Raw genomic sequence first — 15,829 nt, 5'->3', positions numbered from 1 at the left:
ACACTCATAATCTCCATTTGTCAAAGCAGAAATATTGCGCGTGTAAAGATTACTTCACACTCAATGAAAAATAGTTTGCACTCTCTGGAAATTTCACAAGGTGCACCAGAACAAGTATTAAAATCCAATGCCGGAGCAATTACAGCATTTTTATAAATGCATATTGCTTGATCTCGTGACAAATTATCGAATAAAATAGTTTAAGATTTGACTTTAGAAACTCAGAGAGAGCATTTTCCTCTGAAAAACAAATATCCATAATGTTGAATAAAATAAAGTTGCAAAAAAACAAACAGAAAAAAAGAAAACAGCAGAGGCCCCAGAATTGAACCCTGTGGAACACCATACCATTCTGTTCATATTACAGTCTTCCCTCGCTATAACGCGGTTCACTTTTCGCGGTCTCGCTGTATCGCGGAATTTTTTTTAAGTGCAATTTTGCATATTTTTTTGCAGTAATATACCCATTTTATAAAATTTATGAAGTTTTGAACATTATCAATGTTTGAACAAGAGAGAAATGTGAGAACATGTAAATGCCTCAATGAGAAAAGTGTCTAAATTGTGTGGTCGGGGATTTTAGAGCCTTAAAACATTTATAAGAATTGTAAAACATAAAGCTAACTACTTCGCGGATTTCATTTATTGCGGGTATTTTTTGGAACCTAATCCCAGCGGAAAACGGAACACTGTACACGTATTTGCTCAGCATAGTTCGTAAGAAGGGATTACAATGATAAAGAAGAAATCACCTGACGTACCATCACAACAGTCAAAAGTCGACACAGATAGGCCAAGCGATGTCGTGTTATGCGGCCAAGCTGGGCGTGTACTCACAAATCGTTTGACTCTCATTGGGTGAGGAAATGAAATGATGCAAAATACAAAATGGTAACCAAAACAGATGGCTGGATAATAATCATAATAATCACTGACTACCTATTCATGCAAAAACTGAATGGTAGAATACACATTTTAACGTGCATCTCCAAGGTAAAGTAGAATGTCACCAACAATTCTCCTGCTGCCTTTCCTCTGAAGTCAATATTGTGCCAGAAACACAAAATGTCACTGGGGAAAATTCCTCTGCGGCGACTTGACCTAAAAGTCAGCCACACTGGCATGTGCGTGTGTGTTGTGAGAGTGTGGGGGGGAGTTTAATATATTGTTTAGCTTTATGGCCTCAAAGGGGGAAATGATTGAAGAATTGAGTTTTTTCCCCACAGGTAATATTTCAAAGCCTCTTTACATTATCCGTACATTTACTACAATGCACTTTTTACGTCTGTTAAATGTAAGAGTGTAATATTGAAGTCATGTTGATGCCCACCTACGGCATTAATATGGGCTTCACCTGCCGTCTCAGTACACACGGACACCTTCTTAACCTAAAACCTTCCCTTCTTATCACCTGCCTGCAGAGTGACCAAGGCAGCATAAAAATGGGGCCATGTCTTATATTTCCTCATAGAGGTATTTAACAATTCATTCTCCTGAGTTTTAATGGTGTCTGCCCTCTGCTTTGGATATCTTCACTCCCACTCCCCACCAGCGCCAAGCCCACCTTTTCCTTCTCACCATGACGCCGATCAAGAGGCTCTTTGGAAAATGATTTCTATTCTTTTGGTCTTTTTCTTTTTCTTTTTTTTTTTAAATTGTATTATGGATGTCCAGCACTTTGAGTTGCATTTTGAATGCATGAAAGGTGCTATATAAATAAAGTTGATTGATTGATTGATTGATTGACAAGATTCTTGTCGCTATTTCTGTTCTGTTACTAGTTAGTTCTGTCATCACCTTGATGTTAAAAGAGCAATGAAAGTGGTACAAATATTTACAACAGATCTCAAGACAGGGGACAGAGAGTATAGATTGGGGGGCGGGGGAGATATGATAGAACCATGTCAAGTGCATCATCTCGTTACCGAGGAGACAGCCTCAATTGAAAACACAGAAAAGAGAAGGGAGGATATAAGGGAACATAGGAGCCGAAGCAGTAGTTTTCACCCAGGGGAAAGGTGCAGGAATGTTTCGGGACCAGGCCGACAACAATTAGGTCAAACTGGAGTCTTTTTGCCTGTGACCCTCAGTGGGACTTCAATTAACCGAATAAGCAATCGCTTCTTCAAGACGAGACGTCAACTGCTCCTTGGTGGCAGCCATTTTACGAAGGAACTCTAAAATCCGGGGCGGCGCAGTGATTGAGTGGTTAGCACATCCGCCTCCCAGTCCTGAGGACTCGGGTTCAGGTCCAGGCTCCGTTCCTGGGTGGAGATTGCATGTTCTCCCCGTGCCTGTGCGGGTTTTCTCCGGGTACTCCGGTCTCCTCCCACATTCCAAAGACATGCATGGCAGGTTAATTGAGCGCTCTGAATTGTTCCAAAGTGTGCTTGTGAGTGTGGATGGTTTTTCGTCTCTGTGTGCCCTGCGATTGGCTGGCAACCAGTTCAGGGTGTTCCCCGCCTACTGCCCAAAGCCAGATGAGATAGGCTCCAGCACGAAAATGGATTCTAAAATCCCAAATACATGAATTTTACTAATTTGGTTTGATGCAATACATTTCGTATACCTCTACACTTCAACTTGCCTGTATCAAATATTTATTGCACCACTTGGCCTTAGCTCCTATGGAACAGATTTAACAGCGGGGCCCCGTCAGTCACATCAAGTCATCGGACTGCGCCATGCGGGCCATCGTCATCATCATAAGATCCTGCCCCCTTTTAATCCACATGCTTGATCTTCGGGAGCGGGAACAAAGGTACAGTATATGAAGACGCGGTGACAGATCTTAATCCGCCTTTCCCGGGGCTCACCTCATCCGTGCATGTAAGAGGGGAGCGGCGCGCAGGCGGGATGATGCACCGCAGGCCTCCGTAAGCAAAGGCGGAACTCAAGCAGAGATTCCTCATTAGCTCCGAAAAGGTGGAAACAGGACATTAAGCCTGGTATGTGAGATAAGGATCAAAGTCAAGGATGAGCAAATAGAAGAATGATAGCTCCATCCAAGAACCAAGGACTCGAATGGGATCATTATTTCTATATGGTCAGTACATACAAACTTGGATCCTAAAGACATGGAGAACTACAACGGCACTCAGCAGACTGAGAGAGTCCGTGAAGTAAATCCATATTTAATCTCACCAGAACTGTCTCGTGTTCCATACAAATGATTGGCAGATTGGAAGTGGCGGTTACAGACTGTGCTATGCAAATCAACAACACAAGCTCTGCGAAGAACAGCTTGAAATAAAATTTTGATTTCAAATTTTACATGTAAAATCATGTAAAAAAGAAAAGTTCCTCCAGACTTCATAGGCCATTGATTTTGCATTTTTTTTTTTTGTAGTTGTGTTCTTCCACACTGGAACTCATTCAATGACACTTTTCTGGACAGTTCCTTCCCCAAACTTGCTCCCTAAACTTAAAAAACATATTCTTGGGGGCCTAGCTAGCACAACCCTCGACTAAAAAGAAAAAAAAAAAAAAAAAAAACTACCACAACTTTTCCAACTAACTTCATATGTCGCTTGACTGAATACATCTGCTCAAATCCAGCACAGCTCTTAAGCTTAAAACCAAATATTAATTTGGGAAATGCAAGCCCCCCCAACAGAAGCCAAAAAGGACTTCAGCCAATGAATCATGACCACAAACCGCAAATGTTAAGCATGGCCGACTCTGGAACTCATTATCAATCTAAATTATAGTCATCTCATCAAACAAGCAGAGCCAGTTACAACAAAGAGTGTCACTATCAGACCCAAGCCCATCTGTGGCAGCGTGTTGGGTTTTCAAGGGTGTCAAACTCATATTAGCTCAGGGGCCGCATGGAGAAAAATATATTACTAAGTGGGCCGAATCGGTAAAATAATGGTAAAAAACAATTGCTGCCAATTATTCGCAGATTTTTGCGATTTTTGGTCCAGCCCTAAATTACGGAGCTCAACTGTAATCTATTGTTTAAAAAAAATAACACAAATGCAAATGAAATGCGGCAACACTTTGCCTGTATGAGTTCCGGACGTGTTACATCTGCCTGTTTTGCATAGTTCCCAGAATGCATTGCGTGCCACAGTTAATGAAGTTATAAGGACGTTAATCCCTGTCATATGTATTTGTGTTACCAATAATTGAATTTGTGTTGTATTTAACACGTTTATGTTGGTCTATGATTAAAAAAAAACAAAAAAAACAACATTTTTTTTTTTAAACAATCTATAACTAAGTTGTGTGTAAAATAATGGCTTCCACAGCGATTCCGTGTGCAAGTTATATTACTCATCTGAAGACTTCTTGTGAAATTACAAATTTATATATTTTATTGCGGCTGGCTGATTAACTATTTTGCTCCCAATAACGTGTAAATACGTTTTGTTTTGTTTTTTTAATGTTTTAAGTGTCCCAAAGACGTATTTATACGTTTTTGGGTTTTTTTTTATGCTAAAGCATACAGAAGGTTTTGATGCAGCCTCTCAACTGCAAAGAACGGTTGCAGAAATGGTAGTTATTACACAAACGGCCAGCAGGTGGCAGCAGAGCAAAGGAGATCAACCAGAGCCATCTAGAAAAAAAGCTCAATTACTTACAATTTTAAATAGATTTGTGAAAACTGATGAAACTTAGCTCTCTTCTAATGCAAATTGCTGCAAAACAGAAACAGATAGAAACATACTTTTTTTCCTGATGAAAGAAGAGACTTTAATCTTGCTTTTGGTAGGTTCCATGCTTTTATAGCAATTGAATAGAATATTCTGTGGGCCTTGCAAAATCAGTCAAAATCCAGTAAAACAGCCGGGAGCGAACGGAACTGCTTCTGTGAAAATGGCTGGTAGTGAATGAGTTCTAACAAACTTTTGCTAATACTATTATGAGTCAACTATTATGAGTGTTTTCAAGGTATTTTGGCACAGGATATACCAAGGAATAATTGGATGAAAATGACTGAATCCCTTTTGACGAATGCTCCATGGCAAAGATAAAAGCAAACGATATGGCTCGAACAACTTAATAATGTCAGACAGTTATAAACCACACACCAGAGGCCTCATACATTATGCACCAAAGGCCAGCAGAGGAATTCCTGTGAAAAGATAACATGACCCAACCCTTAGGGAAGATGAGGGTGTAAATGAGGAGTAAAACAGGCGGGCACAAGGAAAAGAGGCTGGGTGGAAACGAGAAGAAATAAAAGGGTCAGTGATGAAGTTCCAACCAGTCTATCATCTCCATGTGCAGACTGAGGCCATGCCTGACTACTTAATTATATTACATAAGACATAATTTGCACTAACATATACAGTACATGATTCACCAGGGAGAGAGCAACTGTTATTGTGCTCCCTCACCAGATGGCTGTTTTTATTTCTTGAAATATGGATCTAATAGGCAGAATTGAGGACGAGAGGTTAGCGTGTCTGCTTTATAGTTCAGAGCAGGGGAGGGCAACTGGGCCCTAGAAAGTATCATTCATATTTTCTGCATGCTACAGTATATCTTATAACCAAAGCTATACTGGAGAGGTTATTTGAAGTCTAATACTGGATATAGAATAATAAATATACAGAAAAAATAATGCTCTGGGGCTGTGCATGGTCAGAGAGAGACCTTCCGGCTGGGATGCATTTTTTTTTTTTTTTTTTTTTTAATAAAAGTCATATATATTGGCACTGTGTGTCCTCTCCCACATTTATCAGGCTAACAATATTGTTCGTCTCCCTACAGAGAAGTTCAGTCTGGAAACTGTTATATTCGATATCTGTCACAGCAAACAAATATACTTTCAGATCCACAGGATTTATATTAGAAGGGCAAAAACATATTTGACATCTGAAGGGGCATTGCAACTAACTTTACCTTGAAACTGTCAATTACATTTTGTACGCATTTCATAATACTTTGCAACTAGAATGAACAAACTACTCCTAAGAGAGTTCATCCGATCATCTTCAAATTTAGTGTTTAGCTCATTGCACACGGTTGCCATGGTGATGTGCTTTTGCAAAGAAAAGTGATGCTGTTTTTAGTGTTTGTACGAGGTTAAAAGTGAAAACTCATGACACTTCAAATATATTATATGTTTTAGATTTTTTTTTATGTGCAGTTTCTTCAAAATGGGTCTTTAGTGCCCCCTGTAATTTTTTTTTTAAGAAAGCACCCCTTGTTGAAAGTTTCACCTAGATCTACGATAAGTGGACCTACAAAACTTTGAGACTAAACAGGAAGTTTTTTTTTTTTTTTAATTTGACGGCATTTTTTCCTTTTTATATTACTCACATTTTAGCGAACTAGAAAATGTATTCGATTGCCTTCAAATTTTGGCTTTCTTATCTAAAGATGCTGCCGTTTTTGTGAGTCAAAACCAAGGCGAATACTTTCACACATAAGGCCTGCCAAAAAAAACAAAAAAAAAATTATTTTTTTTAACATGTAAATTTTTTTTCATTTAATTTTTCTTCTTTTTATTATTATTATTATTAATTCAATCTCTGGTGTAATAACCTTATTTATTTATTGATTGAATTTTTATTTTTCATTTTATTATAATTATTATTATTATCATTATTATTATCATTATTATTATTATTATTATTAATTCAATCTCTGGTGTAATAACCTTATTTATTGATTGATTGAATTATTTTTTATTTTATTATCTGTTCGCATTGCTGCTGGACATGTAAATTTCCCAGAGGGAGCCATCCCAAAGGGATCAATAAAGTCAAGTCTAAGTCTAAGTCTAAGTCGAAGTGCGAGTACGCCAAGTGTGGCCAGGGACGCAAGGGTCCTTTAGCTGCTCGCAGCTCTACTTAGGGCCCGAGCAGTGACCGCTGTGAGTTCCCTGTTGTTTTTGTAGTTTTTGTTGTTATTATTTGATATATGTATATATTTTTTTGCCCCACTAGGTCATATGCACGAGGACGAAGATCATGTGACATGTCCAAACATCTTCATTTCATCTTCAATTGTTTTTCTCTCCAAGCTTAGACCTGCCATTTTGGAAACCTTTCAAACAAAACTGTGATCCAATATGGTTCATGTTTTGGACAACTGCAGAGATTTTCTACCTTGTTTTGGCTGCAATTGAGTGGTGGAAAAGCCAAGTTATTTTTTTGACAACCTTTCAACCCCCCAGGACAAACTAAATGCAGGTTGTCAAACTCTTAAGCAGTGGTGTTGAGCTGACATTTGGGAAATATAAGCCCCCCCCCCCACAACAGCAATGATATGTTTATCTTGCAGATAGACACTATAAGTTTACACCTGGCCTTTGCGGAAACTCGCCTTGCTCTTTTCTTTGCTGATGAATATGGTTTCTAAAAACATCCCCTGACAGAAGTGATCGCTCACATTGCCAATCCGCACAGTACAACGGTGCAACAAAATGTATTATACACTTCACAGCCTAAGGAAGAATATATGAAATGGCGTAGAAAGCCTTTTGAATGTGTGGGGGGGGGAAACCACGTCTATGGCCCATGCACTTTTAACATTTACTGAAATAAATTCTGTGTCGTCAGCAAAGTCAGCAGAATGACTGTCACAAATGCACATGCTCGCTTTTGTCATCTTTCTTTCTACGTCAAATGAGCATGCAAACTGGAATGTGTTCAAACATTCTTTCTGGGGTAGAGGGCAGGAGATTCACAGTGACAGATGGATGGTACAGTCAATAAGGAAGTACGCATGGGGCATAAAAAGCACAGAATACTAAAGGTATTATTTGTACGACTATCACTGTCAGTACAATGCTTTAGCCTCCATGATGTGATTTACATTGGTGACAAAATATTATGACTGAATATTATGATTCATGGCAACGCTGTCACGTGCACGCAGAGTTCAGCACTTCCTGTATAGGCGGCGAAGACGCGACGTCAAAGAAACGTGCTGGTGTGACAATAACAACACAGACAGCATTAACAAGGTTGCTCCAGATCCACATTTCAAATTTCGAGGTGATCCCTGTGACCTGAATCGGGAATGAAGATTTTCTGGCAGCACAAAAAGCAAGATGCGAAAGGTCGGCAGAAGAGTAGCGAAGGAAAAACAGATCATGGAGCTTACACCGTTTGGGTTTGTTTGCCCATAAAGTGAGAATATTCCTCGGTTATGGACGATGACGCTGATGTTTGAATACAACGTGCATGGACTCGATAAAGAGAAAAAATATATTTGCCTGTACAAATGTTTGTATTTGAATTTGCGCCAATATTTTAAGCTTTAATAAAATGTAGTTTTTGTTTCATACCAACCAACAAAGGCAATCAAAACAACAACATTTTGCTAATCTGATTTGGTCTTGCAGAAAATGGAAGATCTTTTGCTTTCCTTTCCAAGATTCAGGAACACTGTACACATTAAAATAAGAAAAATCATGAATGCAAATTAAATACATAAATAAATAAATGTTTTGCTGGTTAAATTAGCCTTTGTCAAAATCTCATGCAGGTTGAGATCAGTGGTATTTTTTAAAATTCTGTTTTATTTAGTTTTTACAGCAGATTTGTTACTTTTTATTTTTTTTTAAAAAAGTTTAGTTTTTGCTTTTATTAGCTTCATTGTTAGTTGCGTTAGATATTTGCGTGTCTAAACCAATAAAACGCTTAATTGAGTGAGTTTGTTGAGTGCAAAATTAAAAGGTCACCAAGTACACAATAAAGTCCACTACAATTTCAAACAATTGTTTGACCTTCCTACCTCTGTGCAGATGCAATATTGAAATAATTACATTTAAAATAAACGCCAAAAGCTCAGGTATATTATTCGACAAAAAGAAAACGAAAAACATTGTCACTATAATTATAGATCGTATTAATTAGTTTTATAAACACAAGATGAAGTTTCAGTTTAGGTTACATTGTTTATGCACTCACGTCAGAGTTATTTGTTTTTAAGTATGATATTGAGTCTCTAATCTGATATATTGGCAATGCTTGATATTGAAAAAAAGTGTGCATCCAAATTTTCTTAATTAAAAAAGAAAAAAACTTTAATAACTTTAATAACTTTTTATAAGTAAGCAATGATTCAAATCAAGTAAATAAATACTGTAAAACATTTTATTCTTGACTTTAGAAATTGAGACCATTTAAAAATTCCAGTTGATACCGATCAGCTAAAAGTCATGTGATCGGCCCCGATTTATGATCACATGATCGGATTGGAACTCTTTCAGGTATTTTATTTTGTTAACAAAAAATAAATAAATAAATAAATAAATAAATTTGTAGAAAAGCATTTTGGTCCTCTGTAACAGAAAATGCTGTTTTCATAACATGTATGCTATGAATTAAGTTACTGCTGATATCTGAGAAATATGAACCACCTAAATGGGGCATAACAATCCAACCATAACATTATATGTTACATGTATGACCCTTACATTATTACCCAGAGGAATAATGTAAAAATACACAGCGATGGAGAAAAAGGTGCTCCATCCATTAGTCAATAGTTCCAGGCAATGCACAGGTCTTAACTAGCTGCCTGTTGTATACTCATGGGCAGGCAGTCTGAAATATGAGGGCTGAGGACAGGAGTTCTTCCCGGAATGCTAAACTTTCTCTCTGCTTTTCTCTCTCAATGCAACTGACTGTGCCCTGAAACCAATCTGACGCCTAATTAATCCTGAAGGTCTTTTGTTCCGCTGAGGTTTCCCCCCCCGACTGCAGTCCATCCATCCTCACCTCTCGCTCCCTCCCACAGCCTGCCCCTCATCTTCCCCATGCGATCCAGCATTGTACCCCACCCGGGCACCACGGCAACACACATTCTGCGTACTGTATTCCCCGGTCACCCATTCCATCATCCCCAGAGAGGCCGAGCGAGTCTAGTCTTGCAAAGCAGGACAAAAGTAACAGATGTGTTAGCTTTTACACGTTCAGCGTATTTTTTTTCTTCCAGGAAAAATATATCCTGCTAATTATAGTCATATGGAGACCTATTTCTGAGAGATCATAAAGCATAGCAACTAATCAGCTAATATATCATTTTGCCAAAAATATTTGTCTTCAACTGGGCTACAACAATGTAACCTATCACGGTCTTTTATTGCATATCTAACATACATAAGTTTTAGCCAAACTACGGCCCGGGGACCATTTGTGGCCCGTCATCCATATTTAAGTGGCCCAAGACATATACTAAAAATAATACCTGCAAGTAATAAATGTGTGTTATATACTGTAGAGCTTTTCTAAAAAATGCAAATTAGCTACCTTAAATTAACAAATAAATGTTATATTACAAATTTATAAATATATATTACTATATATTTGTGTGTAAAATGGTCGCCCAATTTGCTAGTATCCTTTATTATCAGCGTAAGGAATATAAATGAAGTTTTTAAATAAAGTGTACATGCTTTTAAATCAGTGCTTCTCAAATAGTGCCCCCCCAAGAGACTCCATCAAGGAGACCTCGGGGAATATGCTTTTTTATTTTTATTTTTATTTTTTTTTACTGTCCTAGAATAAAGTGCAATTGCACCTCCGCTACATTAGGGGGCAGTGGCGCTCTCATTATTGACAGAGTGCGCAGGAAGCATTCGCTAGGTGGTGTAGGGATTTTGTTTGCACTGAGCATGCGCGCTTTGCACACAGCAAAAAAAAATAAAAATCAGCACAAATTATTTTATCTATTTTTGTTTTGCAGGTTAAAGTTTTTTTGTTGTTGTTTTTGTTTTGTTTTTGTTTTGTTTTTTTTAAATCGGGCAACATCTATCAGTCTGCTTACTGTACATATGCTCGTGTGTTGCTTTCACAAACAACGTGATATGTGTCGCCGTGTGTGCCAGGCGGGTCCATTGCTGTAGGTCATTAAAAGGCCAAACCATCCAGACCTCGCCCCTGCCTGAGAACCAGAGATAAACACACTCCACACCGGCCACACGGGACCAACAGTCCCGATTTATCAGTCGCCATTTGCTACCTGAGCGCGTGTGAAATTGGAACGAACTTGGTTCTGCTTTTCATGGAGTGTGAGGACTTCCTGAGAATTGGACTGTTGCTCCAGCACGCAGGACGGTCTCAAACAATGACGACCCAGTATAGCGCATCCCAGTGCGAGCGGAGGGTCTTCAGAACAGATCACAGGGGACGTTTTTCATTATAATGCCAAGCGACCTGACCTGAGCAACCATTTTGATACTTTCTCGTTGGGGGATTTTCACGCAAAAGTTGCATGCTGACGCGGTACGTTAGATTTAACATCCTCATAGGTCATATTTTGCACACTTATTGGACAGTTGAGGATGACACTAACCTTTCTATGTATATTGCGCTCCTGTTCAGATAAAAAAAAAACATCATCTGGTAATTTCACATGCACAAATCTCCACTATTATGAGTGAAGTGGCCTGTGGAAAGGGCAACCGACTGCGTGAGAACTTCACAGATGCACAGCAGTCCCCTTTCTTACATCAATTACAGAGGTCACAGACAATAATTAGCTTTGATTAGGGCTGTTAAGTTCATGCGTTCATGACTAATTAACTTTAATGAACTAATTTAACATAATTTTAATGCCCCTATTTTCCTTAACGCAGATGAACACCTGCTTTGTTTTTATGACCGTTCGATTTTGCGATACCTCGCAGTGAGAGCAGCTCCGCAGGCTGTATGTGGAGGGCTGTCAAACAATAAAATATCAGTCACGTGTTACCACCATACGCCCAAGCGACTGTTCCGGCCAAACAATTTTGATTTATTTATTGAAAGGTTTTAATAGTGAGGAGGTGTGGTATCACCAAATGTGCAATTTTTATTACTACAGTTATTTGAAAGTGGCTGCAGCTTTTGACAATGCTTTCTAGTTTCTACTAAAAACATATCCCAGAAGGCCAACACGTAGACTTATTAATGTAGTTATACCACATTTTTCAGCTAGACCGTATATGAATTAAGCGTTTCTGCCAGCACGGGGGAAAATTACCTAAAGTACGCGACCTAAGCACGTCTGAGGTAAACAATAAAATAAATTAAAAAAAGAATAAATTAGACAGCTACAAAATTTAAGGTATTGGGAGTCTAGACTTTTTGTAGTCGAACTAGCCGGTTCAAAATGGTCAAAAGAGTCAGCATTCAAGAATTTCATGATGCTCAAACGTCTTTCTCTACTGTATTGATAGTGGATAGAAAAAGTCAAAACACCCCATTCAAATTTTTAGGTTTTTGTGGTATAAAAATGAAACCAAATAAATAATTTTAAAACTTTTTTTTTTTTTTTAATCATTAATGTGGCCAATAACCTTTTTACAAGAAAGTAAATATAAACTGTGGTGTTTTTTCCCCATATTCGAATAAAGTGTAATTGCACATCCACTACAGTAGGTGGCAGTGGTGCTCTTTTTTTTTTTTTCCCCAGGCAAATTGATCTACTTCAAACATTTGGTGTCACAGGCTAAAAATCAATACAATTGTACTTTGTTGTAAGTTAATCTATGATTCTTTTTTTTTTTCTTTTTTTTTATGTTAATAAGGATACACTGTTACACAGAGGTGTACTTAAAGCAATTTTATAAACAAATAATACTATTTATAGTTATGGCGCAAAATATTTTGTTCTACCTAGGGGTGGGTAGCAGAAAATAATTGAGATGCCCTGATTTGGCCAATTGTACATTATACTCTGTGAAACCTAAAATAGACGCGAGGGCGTTGAAATTCAATTGCAATTTAAATTTTTACACAATTATAAAATCACCATAATCATAAACAAAAATAAAAGATTATTAATACTAATTTTAAGTTGTTTAAATTTATATATTTGCAACTTTTTTATTTTTTGTATTTTAAAATGACTTGTTTAATTAATCTTGTTTGGGAGAAGGAACTTTCATAATTATAGTGTTTCAAATAAATTTATTAGTCCTAATATATATATATATATATATATATATTTTTTTTTTTACTTGTTTAGAAACGTTCTTTTGTCCCCAAAAAAATGATTGCCCTAATCCTGATTTGGATTATTACCAAATTAATCGTGATGACTATTTTCTTCATAATCCAAATAGTTTGTCAGGCTATTCGCACTCCAACCTTAGTGTGCTAATCACAACTGATCCCAAGAGGACTGTGGGTGTGCTGTGGCGCCCGTCACTTTAGTGTTGATCTGCTGCCATCACCGTCCACATGCTGTGGTTGTAACACCACCAACACTGGTAATGAAGTCCTCTCGAATGTGTCGTTCACACCTTCTCCCTCTGCGACATTTTTTTTTTTGGAAGACGGGCTTCTTGGCTCGGTCACTGTCTCCAATTTGTTGTGGCAATATTAATTAATGATCAGCCTGTCACCGCTGTTTATAGTGAGACAGATTAGAAGTGGGGGAGATTAGACAAAGAAAGCAATCTGTTGGAAGACCCGCCTCCTGACAGGGGTCACCTTCACATGTCTCAAATCATATTTAATTTGCTGCGCTGGAGGCAGAGAAATGACTCCACTTGACCATTTTGTCGCCTTCTCTATCTGTGAGGAGTTAAGTGAATCAAATCACTTTGTCACATTTCATTTTAGACGATATCACGACCAATACGAGTATTCCGTAGTAACGCTTTGTTTACATACACTATAATACTGCCAGCTTTGAAACTCAGGTCTTTTTATGCCATTTTCCTCCACTTTCTCCTTCATTAACCTTAATTGTCATTCAGCTGTGCTGCAGAGCACATTTCCCTAATCAAATGAACCTTAATCCAAGGTGGCAGAGTGCAGCATCCTGACCACTAACCTCTGTGCTGTCCTTCCACAAGCACCTGCAACTACTCTCTCACTGATGCTGCACATGTTTCCGGCTCGGGCGACATGGCAACACTGCACTGCGTTGTGACAGAAATGGGAGATAGATTAAAGAGCCAATTACGGCTTGAACAGAAGGCTAATCATTCCACTTCGAAATAAGTGCCCGGATTACTACACCACGTTCCCATTGTGAAAAGTAAAAACTGTATTTTCAGAGGCAAATTGATTTGACCTTGATTTTAAGAAGAGGTCGCCGGGGTTAATGCCCCCTGGCCAAGGATATAATCCTTCCCTGACCTGCTCGACTGCAGTGTTAACAAAGCAGTTTATGGACAAACGTAGAGCGTTTGGGCACTGGATGCCTTCGTGATCGGTTTGACTATCATGAAGTTAGTGGATGAAATGTAGTGAGCGTAAAATTGCGATTGCGGATTTAAACATCTTTGACTGGCAAATACATTCAAAAATACTTGTACGCAAAATGCTAATAACTATTTTTTTTCCATAATGCCACAGGGTATTGACCTGACAAAATAAATAAATAAATAAATAAATAAATAATAATAATAATTATATATATATATATATATATATATATATATATATATATATATATATATATATATATATATATATATATATATATATATATATGAGCTGTCAAACAATTACATTTTTTTAATCAGATTAATCACGTCTTATTTGATTAATCATGATTAATCACTTAATTAAAAAGGCTTTTTATCAACATGTGTATGTGTTAATTTTTTCTGCATTTAATATTAAGAGTACGTCTCAAACTGCTTCAAAAAAATGTGTGGGGGTGACACGTTTTACATTATTTCTCTTCCATTCATGGTTCCATGTTAACATGTTGAAATTCATTTTTGGTAAAGATAACAGATAAGCTAAATTGGTCAACAAAACCATACATAGTACAGCACCACACTACAGCTGGCACATATTCCACATCTCATCTGCAGGGCAGTCGCCCATTTCCTCTGCAATCAGTGTTTGGCATATGGATTGCTTCACAAAAATAAAGCCAGAATATTTGTGCTCGACTGCGAGCAACACCTTGAACACATCACATTCCAAACACGCCACAATTATTCCCACATGCGTGTATCTAAATTGTTGAACTTTTCTCCTTCCTCCTTTCGCATTTTAAAATGAATTACTGGTGAGTCTGGCAGACAGCATGCCTGACTTTCAAGAAATTTCCACAAAAGAGTGCTCTCTGGAACTAAACGGGTGCGCCAAATCCTCTTAAAATCGCTTTAGACAGCGTGGCAGAGGGGAGAAAGGAAAAAGTTTCTCCAAGGCAAACGGGCAGGTTTGCTAGGTTGATGTCATGCTCGGGGGAAGGACACTTGCCAGTTTATTTCTTGGAGGATGGGAAAGGATGTTAATACTACACAGCATGTGCCTGACACAATTGTGTCAATAAAAGCCTTCAAGAAAAGACTTTCAGCTGGGAGACGATGGACATATACAAGAAGTGAATGTGACGTTTTATTCAGTAGTACAGTTTTGTTACGACTGTAGACGATTTCGGCCTGGAGTACAATTACCCATCACCACAAGGATATGATAATACAATAGAATACAAAAGATTATAAGCCCTTCCAGTAGCCAATGATAAGCTTTAAAGTTTCCAAACAACCAAATAAATCAGTCTGAAAATGTAATTAGGGTAGTTTTCTTTAGAGGGAATTCTGCAGCTGAAATTAAGTTTGGAAGAACATCAACAGGTGACAGATAATCTTGCAAGTGACTTCCAATTTCCTCATGTTCCTCAAAAACTAGTTTCCTCGCACTGATTGCAATTTGGGTATTTGGCTAAATGACCATGGGCTCAGTGTTTTGTTTGTCTATTTTTGCTATGCTCAGATTGAATTTATGCTTGTAGTCGCTGTGAGGCCACAACACAGTTTGCAAAATTACAAAACCTTTTAACTGCATCCTGACGTGGATTTTGTTTCATTTGTCATGTAACTTCTAATGCACGACTAAGGGATAAATCAGACATGAGGTATCAGCAAAGGTGAGAGTCAACAGATGTCTGTTCAGGGAGCAAAGGA

General features: G+C 37.9%; 1 protein-coding gene across 7 annotated transcripts in view; it reads right to left on the bottom strand.

Moving 5' to 3' along the window:
- Nucleotides 1-15,829, bottom strand: part of adarb2 (adenosine deaminase RNA specific B2 (inactive)) — a 318,324-nt gene that overhangs the window by 24,245 nt on the left and 278,250 nt on the right. The window lies entirely within an intron of this gene.

This window comes from Festucalex cinctus, chromosome 20 (genome assembly GCF_051991245.1).
Source record: "Festucalex cinctus isolate MCC-2025b chromosome 20, RoL_Fcin_1.0, whole genome shotgun sequence".
NCBI classification, from domain to species: Eukaryota; Metazoa; Chordata; class Actinopteri; order Syngnathiformes; family Syngnathidae; genus Festucalex; species Festucalex cinctus.
Note: the sequence above shows the minus strand (reverse complement) of the source record. Positions and strands in the feature narration are given on the sequence as shown.